Source organism: Aquila chrysaetos, chromosome 9 (genome assembly GCF_900496995.4).
Source record: "Aquila chrysaetos chrysaetos chromosome 9, bAquChr1.4, whole genome shotgun sequence".
In the NCBI taxonomy this organism is placed as follows: Eukaryota; Metazoa; Chordata; class Aves; order Accipitriformes; family Accipitridae; genus Aquila; species Aquila chrysaetos.
In genome coordinates this window covers 16,002,859-16,015,718 of record NC_044012.1, presented here as the reverse complement: position 1 = coordinate 16,015,718, position 12,860 = coordinate 16,002,859, and the positions used below count along the sequence as shown (strand labels likewise).

Sequence of the window (12,860 nt, the reverse complement as noted above, 5' to 3'; positions counted from 1 at the left end):
CACTCAGTTCTCAGTTCAGAGGGCCAGCGTACAGACTGTTGGGACCTGAGCCCAAGGTCTCAATGATTTTATCCAAAAGGGGTCAAATTCAAGGCAAATTCTTTATGTCTATATAGTTTATTCTTTTATCAGAAATGGACAATTTCTTCCACACAGGGAACAGAGCCAAGTATTGGGGCTGGACCACTACTGCCACGTTTGCACAGGCTTCTACAAAATTACTTACGCCTGCACTCCCACAACACACCAGTAGTGCTGCTGGTCCGGCTGGCCTGCTGACTGATCAGCATCTCGGGGGAAAAAAAATTGTCAAGTAAACTGGATTTGGCACCTGGATCATTAGTAGGTGATCTGAGAAGATGACCAGTAAGGTCTAAGCAAGCTGCCACTTGTTCCAGTAAGCGAATGGAGATCAAAGACACCTTTAATATGATGCTCCCGGTGTCAGTATTAACTCTGTTTCTCATCTGTTTTCAGATTAACAGGACTGTGACACCCGAGAAAGAAAGGAGGCTGGAGTGATGCTGATTACACTGGAAGGTATGGCAGTTGGCTGAACTAATGGAGAACAGAATTACAGACGTCCATAGGAATTGAAGGAGCCTTACAATAAAAAGGAAGGGCAGGCAGTGCAGTCTGCAAAATGGAGAACGTCAGGGTTTGCTGTGCCCTCTCTCTTGAAGCCTACAGCTTTGGGAAACGGTGAAGATGTAGTCTTAGGAATCCTGAATTCTCTCCTGAACATCCCCAAATAATCTAATACTTGCAGGAGGAGGTGAAAAGCGCTGTTTGTGCTAGGAGCTGTTAATGATCAGTTTTTAAACTATTTGTATCGTTCTTCTGTGATGACAGCAGAGGACCGTGCCACTGAAATAAAGTAGGAGTTTCTAGCCTGTAACACTGAAAAAAATTAGTCCAAGGCCAAGGGTATTTAAGGCTCACGAGTAAAAAGGTATGTGTAAGATGGACACGGTACAAAATGGCCCCAAGAACGAGGGGTAAATGTTAAGGTACTTAAAGATTTTAATAATTTTACATTTTCTGGGGTCTGGGAGAACTTAATTTGCATTCATCTTTACTGGAACACCTAGCCAGTCAAACGCCGTACCCCTACACAGCCTCGGATGGGAGGTACCCGACGGGTCACCGCTCAGCTGGAGGCCGTTGAGGAAAACGAGAGCGCCAGCAGGGGCCGGTTGTCCACCAGGCGTGAGTGACCACATCTGAGCCAACCTGCAGCGGGCTCCACGTCCCCCCGTTCTGCTGCGTTTGGGGGGCCTGTGGCGAGCGCTGCGGTTACCTCCAGCACCGCCTGTCAGAAACGCGCTGCGCAGCCAGAAGGGGGCTGCCCGCTCCCCGTCACGCGCCCCTCTCCTCAGGCAGCCGTGCCCCTGTCGCTCCGCGGCCACGGGCTTCCCCGAAACCCTCCCTCAAGAGCCCATCCCCGGGCTTGGATGAGGGGATTCGTACCTCCGCGGGCGCTGGGGGACGCCGGGCACCGGCAGGACGGGGGCTGGCGGGAAGAGGTGAGCCCCGGCGGGGGCGGGGGGGGATGGGGTGGCGAGGTGTCGCCGTGGCCGCCGCTGAGGCGGGAGGCGGCCCCGGCCGGCGGAGCGCGGCCGCCCCGCAGCGCCCCCAGCGGCGGCGGGGCCTCGCCGAGGGGCCGCGGGCTCCGGGGGCGGGCCCCGTCCCCGCCGTGAGGTGATGCCACCGCTCCGCCCCGCCGGGGCTTCGTCCGCCGAGCGGAGCCCTGTTCTCCCGCCCGCGGGGCTCCGCGCCGTGGCCGAGAGGTCTCGGTGTTGGGGGAGGCCGTGGGCCAGGCCGCGAGGGGGGGCGCGCGTACGGCGGCGCCCGCAGAGAGGCGTCCTGGGGAGCGGAGCTTGGGGTCCCGGTCCGTGGGTCTCAGTCCCGCAGTTCCCTCTCTCCAGAGCCTTGAAACCCACCATCTGCCGCCTCCTGTCAGTTACAGCCTGTCCGGACTGGTAATGGCTGAAAGTCACTGCCGACTTGCTAGTGGCGGCGGGCGAGTTGCTGATTTCAGCCAGTTTGACTGCAGACCTGTTAATCGTCACACGGAGTCTTGCTTTAGCTGCACCCCTCGCCACGAGTGTTGAGGACTGAGCTGCATGCAGCTTGAACACTCATCTCCATCCAAGCGCCCTCAAGTCATGGTTGAAGCTTCATGGTCGTGATAGGGACAGGTTCACCCTGACTGCAGCAGCTCCGCCTAAGGAGACCACGCTCACCTCAGTTGTACGTTGTATTTGCTCTGTTTATCAGGGACTGATAAATAATTTTAACATAAATAATACGCAGCTCGTATTTTCACTTTGAACAGTTATGTAGGAGAGCGCCTAACAAGATGAGGTTCTGGTATCAAATATTTAAACATTAGAGTAGGTGCTGTACACGTCAACTGTGTGGACAAGAAACCTGGTACTTGGAGAATACAGGACAACGAATGCAGAGGAGGAGTTTGAAAGATGATAGTGGCGGTACTTGACTTAGGAGAGAAGAGGCATAAGCCAAGAGTGGAAAAGGTTGGAAAGAGAGCAATAAGGGATAGGGTTGGTAGGGCCAAAGGTAGGATGGATGGGGAGTGAGATCGCTGGACCTGGATTCAGAGCTGATCATGAAAAGTTTACTACGTTCCCATAGTTTACACAGGACAGTTCTTAGCATTTTTTGTAATAATTTTTTTAATGTTGAAAGAAATCAAGAAGGTGAGCAGAGCAGACAGTCTGCATTATTAGGGAGAGCAGTAAACGAAGTACAGCAAAAAAGGGCAGTCCTATGGGTGGAGAATAAGTAGTCTGATTTTTAGCTCAGTGAACTGAAAGTAATGGTGGGATATCCAGAAAGAAGTGTCAGAGATGGAGGGAGAGGTGAGATCAGGAATCAATAAAATAAATTTGCTGTATAATCTTGAGAAGGGGTAAGTTGCCTTAATAACTAGCACAGACAAAGGAGAAAATACAGAAAAATGTAAGTGTACTCGGAGAAGAAAGATGAAGGTTACTAGAGGAAAAAGCAGGGGGTCTGTCAGAATGAGAATAAGAGACTTGCTCTGGACAGAAATGAAGGACGTGTTATAAAGACTGATTGAGGAAAACTAATCTGGTAAGGAGACTTCTTGGTATGGCCAAGAGGTAATCTTTTGAGGTAGAGTTTGTAGAAGTTTTTGTAGTCAGGAGAGGGAAAAGATTTAAAATGTGGAACAATCAGCCACAAGTTAGCTTTTGTGGAGTTTGGCAGTTAGGTATTAAAAGCAGGTCCTAGTTGTGTGCCTATATATACATATGTATTTATGCCGAGGCTGTCCCTGGGTGTCCTGAGGGCAGTTCTATGTAAGCCCCTCTGCCCTGAAGTGGCAAGGCGGCAGTTTTGTGATGGCAGTTGCCCTCTGCATGTGTCTTGTACTGTAGCTGTTCTGGCTCATGCAGTGAATTTAGGTTCCTGTTAGAGGCTTATTCCTACAGGGAGCAATATATGTAGCAGATGTTTGCAGTGACACAAAACAGCCTTTCGAAAGAAGCCACTTTTTTTCAGTCAGCCCAAATGTGTTCCTATGTGAGAATGGCAAAGCAAACCAACTGAAGATGTGTACAGGCTTGTAACGTGAATTTCTAGTGCATATACATATATTCTTTTCCGGTGTGGGACAGCTAGTTCTTACTGTGGTGTCCAGTGTGTCTGTTTCATGCTAGTCCTGCTCTTTGCTCAGGTTTTGATTCTGGATTGTGGGTAGCTTGTATTTTGTCACTAGCCTTTCACTGTATCTCTGAGGTAATTCTGCTTGTCTTGACAGGCCTTGATAGCACTTACCGTGCACCTGGCTACGTGACTCCTATTCCCCTATCACAGGGAAGAGATGAGTTTTCTCCCTTCATGTGACAACAGTGATAAGAACAGTTAGTCTAAGTTGTACATACTGGTCATAAGATAGCATAGAAGTTCTCCACAAATGTAAATGCATTTGTACTTTATTGCATTTATAAATAGGAATAAGAGCGAGTCTTAATAGCTAAGAAACATGTTATTCATACAGCTATCATAAGTGTATTTGCTTCAGAGTAGAAGTTGGACAGAGGTAGACAAATAAATACAAACTAAAAGTACTCTTTTGTGAATTTGTTTTGCAGATGTTTTCATGTCATTGATATTTTTTATTTAATGCTGCTAGTAACCACACACTGTAAAGCGGAGCCAGCGTTTGGAAAATGCAATTTGTTCCTCAAAGAAAGGAATGAGGAAAGATGTTTCAGTGGGAAACTGTAAGTAAAGAGTGTTAATACTGCACTTAGCTGTGACTCACTTTGCAGATCCTGGCCTTACAGACAGGTATGTTTTGATAGAGCTTTGCACTTGTACTGCAGTGTCATTTCTTGTTTCACCTTACTTGGAGTAGCTGCAGGTTCATGGTGAAAGAGGCTGCACTGCTTGTTTCTGCTCCCATTCTGCTTACTTGTTTGCCTTGCCTGTCCCTTTGCATAAAATCTAGTGATGGTGTGTCTGCAGGAGGGAGGAGGATTGGTTCAGCAAGCTGATCTGATGGAAAACTGGCCTCCCCCAGATTAAACAGAAATATAGCCTTCTGTCACGCAGGGGAACTGAACTGATTGATTGAGATAGCAATTGCACAGTGTCCACATCCCATGCAAGGGAGGGTCTGGAAATCTACTGGTGCTTGTGGAAAGAATGTGTCGGAATAGGACCATCCCTTTGATGGTAATCTACAATTACACGGGGTTGATTATACTAGAAGGTCTTAAGTCACTCTTAAGTCAACTGAATGTATGAGAGAGAGGTCAGTACGAATTCATCCACATTTAGTAGTGTACACACATTACACAGTGGTTGGTATCTGCTTTAGAGACTTTATGGAAACAAGTTTTATAGAAACAAGTTTGAGGTGGAATTTGCTTTTGGTTTGTGTGTTATTGTGTATAAAAAGAAAAACAAGCAATTTGAGAAATTATCTACAAAACCAACAGTCCGATGGGTGATTAGTTTGCTGCTTTTTTTTTTTTTAATACACTACATCTGCTTGTACTACTCAGGTGGTACTAAATAGAAAAAATACAGCCATAACCAGCTGTTACAAAACTCTCCTGGTCTGTGTCAAGGACAAATCTTCACCAGCGTAAGACTGGTGAGGAAGTGGAGCTGTATTTCTTCACTTACATGCTTACGTGCATGCCAGAATCCAGGCCTTCAGCTGTAGAGCTAAAAACTGCTGCACAGTTCCGCCCCCCCGCCAGCTTCATAAGATCTGTTGCATCACATGCAGAGTGTTAAAGCTATATGCTTTAGGTTATTCTCAAGCAGCACAGAACTGTAGCTGTCACCAGCATCTTGTCTTGAAATTCTTTTCTGTATGCTCTTATGTTTGTCATTTAAGTTACTTATTTTTAAATTATGTCTGAATCAACATTTCAGATTATTTGGGGGGGAAGCGTCATGATTCAAGAGAGACCTGATGCAGAGACCTTGCTCACACTGAGAATTTCTTCTTCAGCAGAACAGAAGTGCTGATAATGGGCAGTTCGTGATGCTCCCTGTAAGAGCAAGGGTGGTGGAATTGCTCCACTTTGATGCTTTTGAGTTTTATCAAAAGTATCTCTTTGTGGTAACTGCTTAAATTCTGTAAATACTTCTTGCTCAAAAGCATCCCTTCCTCTGTCTCTTGTGTGATTTTTAGGTTTTTTCCCTTCTTATGATACACTAACACTGGTTTTGTTGTATATGAGGAGGTAACATTTCACAACAAAAACAGCTGTGTGTAGTCCTTAGATTCCTAATTCTCTCTTCTCCTTCAAATGTTTAAGACTCATTTAACATGCTTCATATTACAGCTGTTCACTTAACTTTTTTTTTTTTTTTTTACTGTGGTCCTGCTTCTTTGCATGCTTTAAAATAGTTCTAACTTTAATTTCTGTAATTCATTTTGGTCAATGAGAGATGCTTGCATTTCAGCTGCTTTGCTGCAAATGCTAACTTCTCTAAAGCAGAAGTGCACTCTTTGCCCTATTTAACTGTGGGACTTTCTAACCCTACACTGAACAACCCTCCTTTCTCTCCAAAGCTGGGATCTTCACAGGAAGAGTTGATGGACATGGGCAGTTTTGGGTGGGGTTTTTTGTTTGTTTGGGTTTTCTTGTTTGTTTTGTTCATTTGGTTTTGGCCCAATGTTGATTAAAAACCTGTTTCTTTGGTGCTGAAAAGTGTAGTGATGAGGGATACAGCCTGTACCCATTACTCTAATCTAAGTTTTAGTGGTGTTTTAATTATGAGTAGCTGTATGACTTCTGCGGGCATGCTCTACTGTCTGTGAAGAAAATCATGAATGTTTGAAGTCCAGAAGACAAGCTAAAAATTTGGTGCTTCTCCATTAAAAAGAAATTAATAGGTGGAGAATCAACTAAATATTACTTTCTTTTTCCTCATGATAACCCTGACTCCTTTTTAAAATAACTTTTTAATTAATTTTCTTTGGAACCTGTGGGAGGGCTGTTTCATGGATATTCTTAATGCTACTTTTATTTCCTTCTTGTACAGTATTATAACTAAATTTTTTTCCTAGCTCTGTATTGCCTCTTTGCCCTTCAGGCTGCACAGATTATAAAATGAGATTTCTCTGCTTCTGGCCACTGATCTACAGTCTCTTTTCTGTTCTCTAATCTGCTGTTCTTTAGTACTTTGATTCCTCATGTTCTTGGGTGGCCTTTCTTAGCCCTCTCTTTTGGATTTAGTGTTTCCTCTAGCTTTTCCGAGGCTGCTTTCTCCATGTTCATTGTCTGTTTGGCATCAGCATGATCTGTAGCTTCGCTCTTTCTTCCTTTCATCCTTCACAAGATCTCTGCTGCATATGGTGGCCACCTTTCTTTAAAACTGCTTTAGCAAAAGCTCTTTTAAAAACTTAGGCAATCTACCATCTACCTTCTTTCCTGTTCTTATCTTCACTGTTCCCTCCCCACAATGCTCCTAGTTTGAGATCTGTCAACTCTGCATGATTAAATCAGTGTAAATAGTCTTGGCAAACAGTTTTGGGTTCTTATATACTGGCTCTCCCTGGGTCCTCAGATTCTCGCCCCCCCCCCCCCCCCCCCCCCCTCCCCCGCTAGAAAACCTGCTCTTTTCTCTCTCTGGGCACCGTCTCTTGAGCGCTGTCTCTTTCTCTGCTTTTTCTGTCTTTGTCTGTTGTCTCCAGGGCCTCCACTGTCACATCATACAGTTCTTCCATCATATCTGGCATTTCTGACCTGATCTTCCTCTCTAGCTTGCCTGCATTTTCTCATTAGTTACAGGCGTCCCCTACTGATTCTGTCAGACTTTTTTTTTTTTTTTTATAAGGTATTTCCTACAGCTTTTCTAGGTTTTTTTTTCCCTGTGACTTTTAAAAATGTCCTCTAACAACTAAAGCGAGCTGATGGGGTTTTTGTGTTAGCTTGCCGGCTTTCTTCGTTTTTTGTTTTGCATATTGACTTCCTGGAGCCATTCTGAAAAAGCTGCAGACCATCCCATTTGTAGTGCTTAACACCAGTACCATCTGTATTTCTAAAACTACTGAGGAGGGTTGAGGTTGCATGTTAGACTGCCTTTGTGATTTTAGAGTTAACATGTTAAAGCTATCTAATGGCCATCATCATGTAATTTTTAGGTCTTTTAATATGGTTTGTTCCAAGTATGCTTCACTAACAGTTTATGCTGTCAGCGTGTTGCCTTGAGCTTCCAGTTGCACAGCTTCAGCACTCTTCACCTACTGACATTCTCTTTCCTAAGGCCAAGTTTCCCAGGAGATTTTTCTCATGTGACACAATCTTCTGTAAACTAGAGTGCTGAAATCTCTTAGCAAAATTAGTTCATCAGGCTTTAGTACTGGGTGACCTCACTGTGAAATAGCCTCTAAAATATATTTTATGTGTCCAGATTGTCTAGGTAATTCCATTAGTATCATTCTCATGGTAGCTGAGCAGGTAGATTGTCTTATTATCACAGTACCTGAATTAAATTCAGGCTAATTTAGTAGATGGTAAACTCTGCTGGTGATAGCGGTTCCATGTAACTCTTCGCTTCCATAAACTGCTCTCCATTTTTAATGTGAATTTTTTTTAGAGAAATGCAATTATCTTTCTCCTTGTTAACACCTTTGTTTTTTAAGTAATACACACAAAATAAGTGCAAATTGAGGTGATGTATTTGATGTACTGTCATAAAAGTAGGAGAGCTATCTCTTTTTTTTTTGTCAAAACCCACCTTTGAGTTAATGTTTCACTCATTTGACATTGGCACCTGAATTGGGGCAGTTAAGATTGGTTAAGATTCATAGGGATGAGCATGGTATAAATTCCTGGATAGTGAGACTGAGCCACTAACTGTTTTTCATGGTAACAGAAAAACAAAGCAGTCAGTATCTCTATTGTTTTATCAAGTGTTCCTTCAAAATATGCAGAACTTCTCTTTCCTGAAATCAAGTGGACTGTAAAAAATTTAAAATATTTTGGGGTTTAAACTAGGCAAAAGAGCGACCTTGGATGGGGGAGATTGGGATAATTATAACACTTTTTACTTTTTTTTTTTTTTTTTTTAACTCAAGATATTGACTATATCAAGGTGAAAGGGGGTTTAGGTTCCATTGTCGGTCGTGCCCTAAGAAGCTTTGTGACAGTGGATTTATTTGCCGCCTTCTACTTCCACCCATGTTATGTGAACAGTAAAAGTCTGGAAACTTAATTTCTAATTTTTCTGTCAAGCCGTGAGTTTTACCAGTAGCCACTGTGTTTTGCTTTTGTTGGTTACATTGCGTTCAGACCTGCCTTCATTGTTTTGTACAAAGCAACAACATTGAAGTATGTTAAGGTTGCTATTGCGAGCCTGATTTATTGCTTCTCAAGTCCTTCCTAAAGTTTGTTAATGCTGGAACTTCCTGATGAAAAGATTTCGTGACATATCCAGGAAGTTGTCACATCCTTTCCACCCTCCCAGCAACCACCCGCTCTTGGAAACAGCTGTAGTAGATAGACTATTTCCACCAAAATGTTTGAAGTTTAGCAGTTATCTGCTGTGGAATACAGGATCTTAGAATGGAAAGTGTTAGGTGACTTTAATTTATAGGCTTGGCTATGGAGTTTTTATAATAATATTTGCCTTAAGGGGAAAAAAACGCATGAGTTTGGGGAAACGAGAGGGTTGCTTTACCAAATCATAAAAATTAGCCTGCCTCCCTGACCAGCAGAGCTGTTCAACACTTCTGGAGCAACAAGTAGCAGCTTCCTTGGATTGTGAGACTGCTGTGAAACACAGGTTGAATCACTGGGGATGAGTAGTGATTCCCTGGCTCCGTGTCCTTCCTTGAAGGCACAGGCTTGCATTAAGAGTAGAGAAAACTTGTGCTGCCTCTAGATGAGCTCCAGGAAAGATTGCACCAGGGAGGAGGTGTGCTGTTGCCTTTTGTGCTCTCTGTAGGGCATCCAGTTTTCCAGGTTGGTGTAAGAGGTTACAGGGAAGCTGTTCAATTTTAGTCCTAGAATCCCAGGGATGAAAATCAGCATGCTGTTAGGCATGCCACCTGCAGCTGCCATATAGTCTGCTCGACTAGGTCAGACACTATCCTCACAATTGTGATTAAAAAGTGTTACTGCCTAACTTTACGCAGCAATCTCAGTGCCTTGTAATTGTTCAGAGCAGCAATTCTAGTTGGGATTATTAATGTGACAAAGAACTTGGCAATGATACAATCAATTCTGAAATATCTCATAGCATCTAATTTGCTATACGTTTATTGTTTCCCTTCACTACAATCTGATTAGTGCACAAAACCTGAATGGTATGAGTCTGCTATTAGGTTGGTTGGGTTTTTTTGTTCTTTCCAGCAGAAGTTCTGTTTCCTGCCTTCTGTTGAAAAGTATATAGTAATTCCTGTGGGAATATGTTTCCTGATTCTTCTTTGAAATCCACTATCCTTCCTGATGTAGCTGTGCAGATAGTATGAAAGTCTTCCATCATCATAGTGCTTATGTTACTTGACTCAGTATAATAAAAAGCTAGTTACTTTGCTGAAGCAGGTCCTCACTGATTATGGTATCAGTCTATCAATCAGACCCCCTTGATTTGCTGTAGTCCACTGTGAAGACCTTAAAGAGTGCTGTAGTTGCAGGTGACAAGAGAGATGTTTCTTGCTCATGCCAAGGGAGGCAAAATCTCCTCTGAATCCCACTGGTCAGGCTAGCTGCGCCTTATGTTCATTCTCCTAAGACATCTGGGTTTTTGCAGTGTATGTCACAGCTTGAAGAAGGGTTGAGTTGGAATGCCTTTTCTGCTGTTTTATATACCATGTAAATTTTCTTTTGAAATATGGCACACTGTATTGCTTACTAATTCTTAATAAATTCTTCAAGGGAAGACTTCTTGATCCTGTTGTGAAAAGAAGAGAAGGCTTTTACATGCAGTGCTGGCAAGTAAGTATGAGGTGAAAATAAGACAATCATCTTAGTGTTCGTTTGTAAGGCGAGAGTATATTCAACTAATAGCTGTTCACTAATTGCATCTATTAATTTCTCAGGAGTTGCTGTCTACTGCAGTACACTCATTGCTTTCACAAGTAGTATAGTTCTTTAATATTAAAATAATTCTATTCATTTACCAAAAGAATTAAAAAGAGGAAATAAATGGTTTAACTGTCTATTGTCACATGCAAAATCCTTGATTTGTTAAAAGAACCATGTAGAGAGGAAGCATTTTATCTTAATCTCACCGAGTTCTGTTAAGCAGCAAAGAACCACTACTTTTGTGGCACAGAAGTCCACAGATCTGGCTCTGTGGTGGGTATCTCCTGTGGAGATCTTGCTCAAGGTTGGAAAAGCTCACACACTGAATCAGTAGGACCCAATTATTAGCTCTTTTCCCCCCACCAATGTGTGTGCGTGTGCACGTGCACACCATTGCAGCCACAGTCACTAGTCATACATATGCTCCTGGCTGAGAGGAGTGCTGGAGCTTTTTAATTTAGAGAGCTCCATTACTTTACTTGTGGGGATTATGTTTTGCATTTAAAAAATTACCAGCTTTCACTGTAATGTATGACTGTAGAACACACAGCTGTTACTGCGTTTTCAAACAAGGTGTTTTCAGCAATAACTGTTGCTTTAGCAAGTATTCAAACATTCACGAACACCCCCAAACAAATAAAACCCTTCTTTCCCCAGGCTAAACACAATGTGAGCATAGCCAGTTATTCATAAGTAGGCTAGTTCCTTTTCCACTTCACACAGTCATTTAACAGGACAGGCTTGAATATTTCTATAAATTGATTTCTAGGCCATGCTGGATACTTTTTTGGAGGGGGTCTGCAACAAAGAGGCATATGGCCTTTGTGGAGTACCCTTCCAGCAGCCAGCATTCTCCTGCTCTTCCCCTTGCTGGACTTTTGTAAATCTCACAGCAGGACCTCGTCCTATATGTGCAATGTTTGCTGATCTGAATTTGTATAATCCTTGTTGGAGCTAAACTGTCTTTTTAGAGTTTTGAGGGGTGTTTTTTGGTGGTATTTTAGGGTTTTTTTTGTGGTTATCCTGAGATACTGAGGCCACTCTGGTTTTGTCAAATACCTTTTTTTTTCTTTTTTAATTCCACTTCAGGTGAATAGGATTCTACTACATGTGCTAGACATCAAGTGAAAACATAGCTAGATATATTTTAACATCTTTAAGAATGTAAAAAGTGAACTGAAATAAATTAAGAATCCAACTAGACAAAAATAAGAAAAAAGGTTTGCTTGTGTCTCCTGTTATACAGTAGAAAATAATTTAGAATACACTATATAACTTGGTGGCAAGGAACACTTCTTTGTGTCTTTTAACAGCTCTCAGAAAAATTACATATAGTTCAGCAATGTTGCTGTTACCAAAACCTCCATGGTTTTGAGCATAGGATGGCATGTGTCAAACAATGCCTGTTCAAATGAGTTTGTTGTTCGGGAGATCACTCATTAGAGAGTGCCTTGTGATTATGGTAATGCACTATGATTTGGGGCATTTGGCTTGTTTCTGTTGCAGTCTTCCAATAAGGCCTTAAGTGAGACAGTTAACCTTTCTTTCTCAAGCTTTTTACAAGCATTTGCAGTGGTTTTGGGTATGAACAAGCCTTAGGAAGATCTTCCCAGCCTTAAGGCAGTCATCCATGCTTCTAGCTACATATCCCTGGCATTTTTTGTGCATTGAGATGCTTTAGCTTTGAATTTTTTATTTGTCTCTATTTGCTGGCTAATGGAAAACGTTTCTGTCCTCCTCTGAGTATAGTGGGAAAGACGTTTTGAGAGATTATTGGAATTAAAGTGATTTAGCATGCACCTTAATTGCAAAATGCCTAAATTTGACATTGCACTTCCCTAATCATTATTCCCATTTCATAGGCTAGTGTGGGTGTTGGTTCCTCATTAAATGACTTCTGAGGAATCTGGAGGTGGAACTGATGTGTATGTTATTGCTGAAATGTGTGTTACAGCCCATCAAAGGTGTGCAGTGTGGGCTGATCTTGAGCTCTTCATTGTATTGATAATTCCAAAATTTGCAGAAGAATTTTGTGGGCTTACTGCTTTGGATGTTCTTGCTTGCTGTTCTGACAAAGGCTTTATAAATAAGTACAGAAATGCACTGTTGAATTCAAGTTCCTGGGCTCTGTTTGCTGGTGGTGTGTTTAAAGCAAGCTAGCAGAAGTTGAAACCTCTGTTGGGTCCCTAAGCAGTGGTGGTCTTTCACCCTTTGGGAGCTGAGTAGCAAAGCTCAGACTACCTTGATCAGTGTCTATATATTAGTGATATAGTGCAGCATTGGTTTGGCTGTCCAGAAGAGTCAGGGCCACGG

At 42.8% G+C, this 12,860-nt stretch overlaps 1 long non-coding RNA gene across 3 annotated transcripts in view; it reads left to right on the top strand.

Moving 5' to 3' along the window:
* The window catches only part of LOC115345818, a 131,197-nt gene that overhangs the window by 1,441 nt on the left and 116,896 nt on the right, over positions 1-12,860 (top strand). For all 3 annotated transcript variants that reach the window (XR_003924938.2, XR_003924937.2, XR_003924939.2), the window contains exons 2-5: positions 478-540; positions 3,809-3,899; positions 4,143-4,341; positions 10,398-10,457. This is a non-coding gene — a long non-coding RNA (uncharacterized LOC115345818). The remainder of the gene's footprint in view (positions 1-477; positions 541-3,808; positions 3,900-4,142; positions 4,342-10,397; positions 10,458-12,860) is intronic.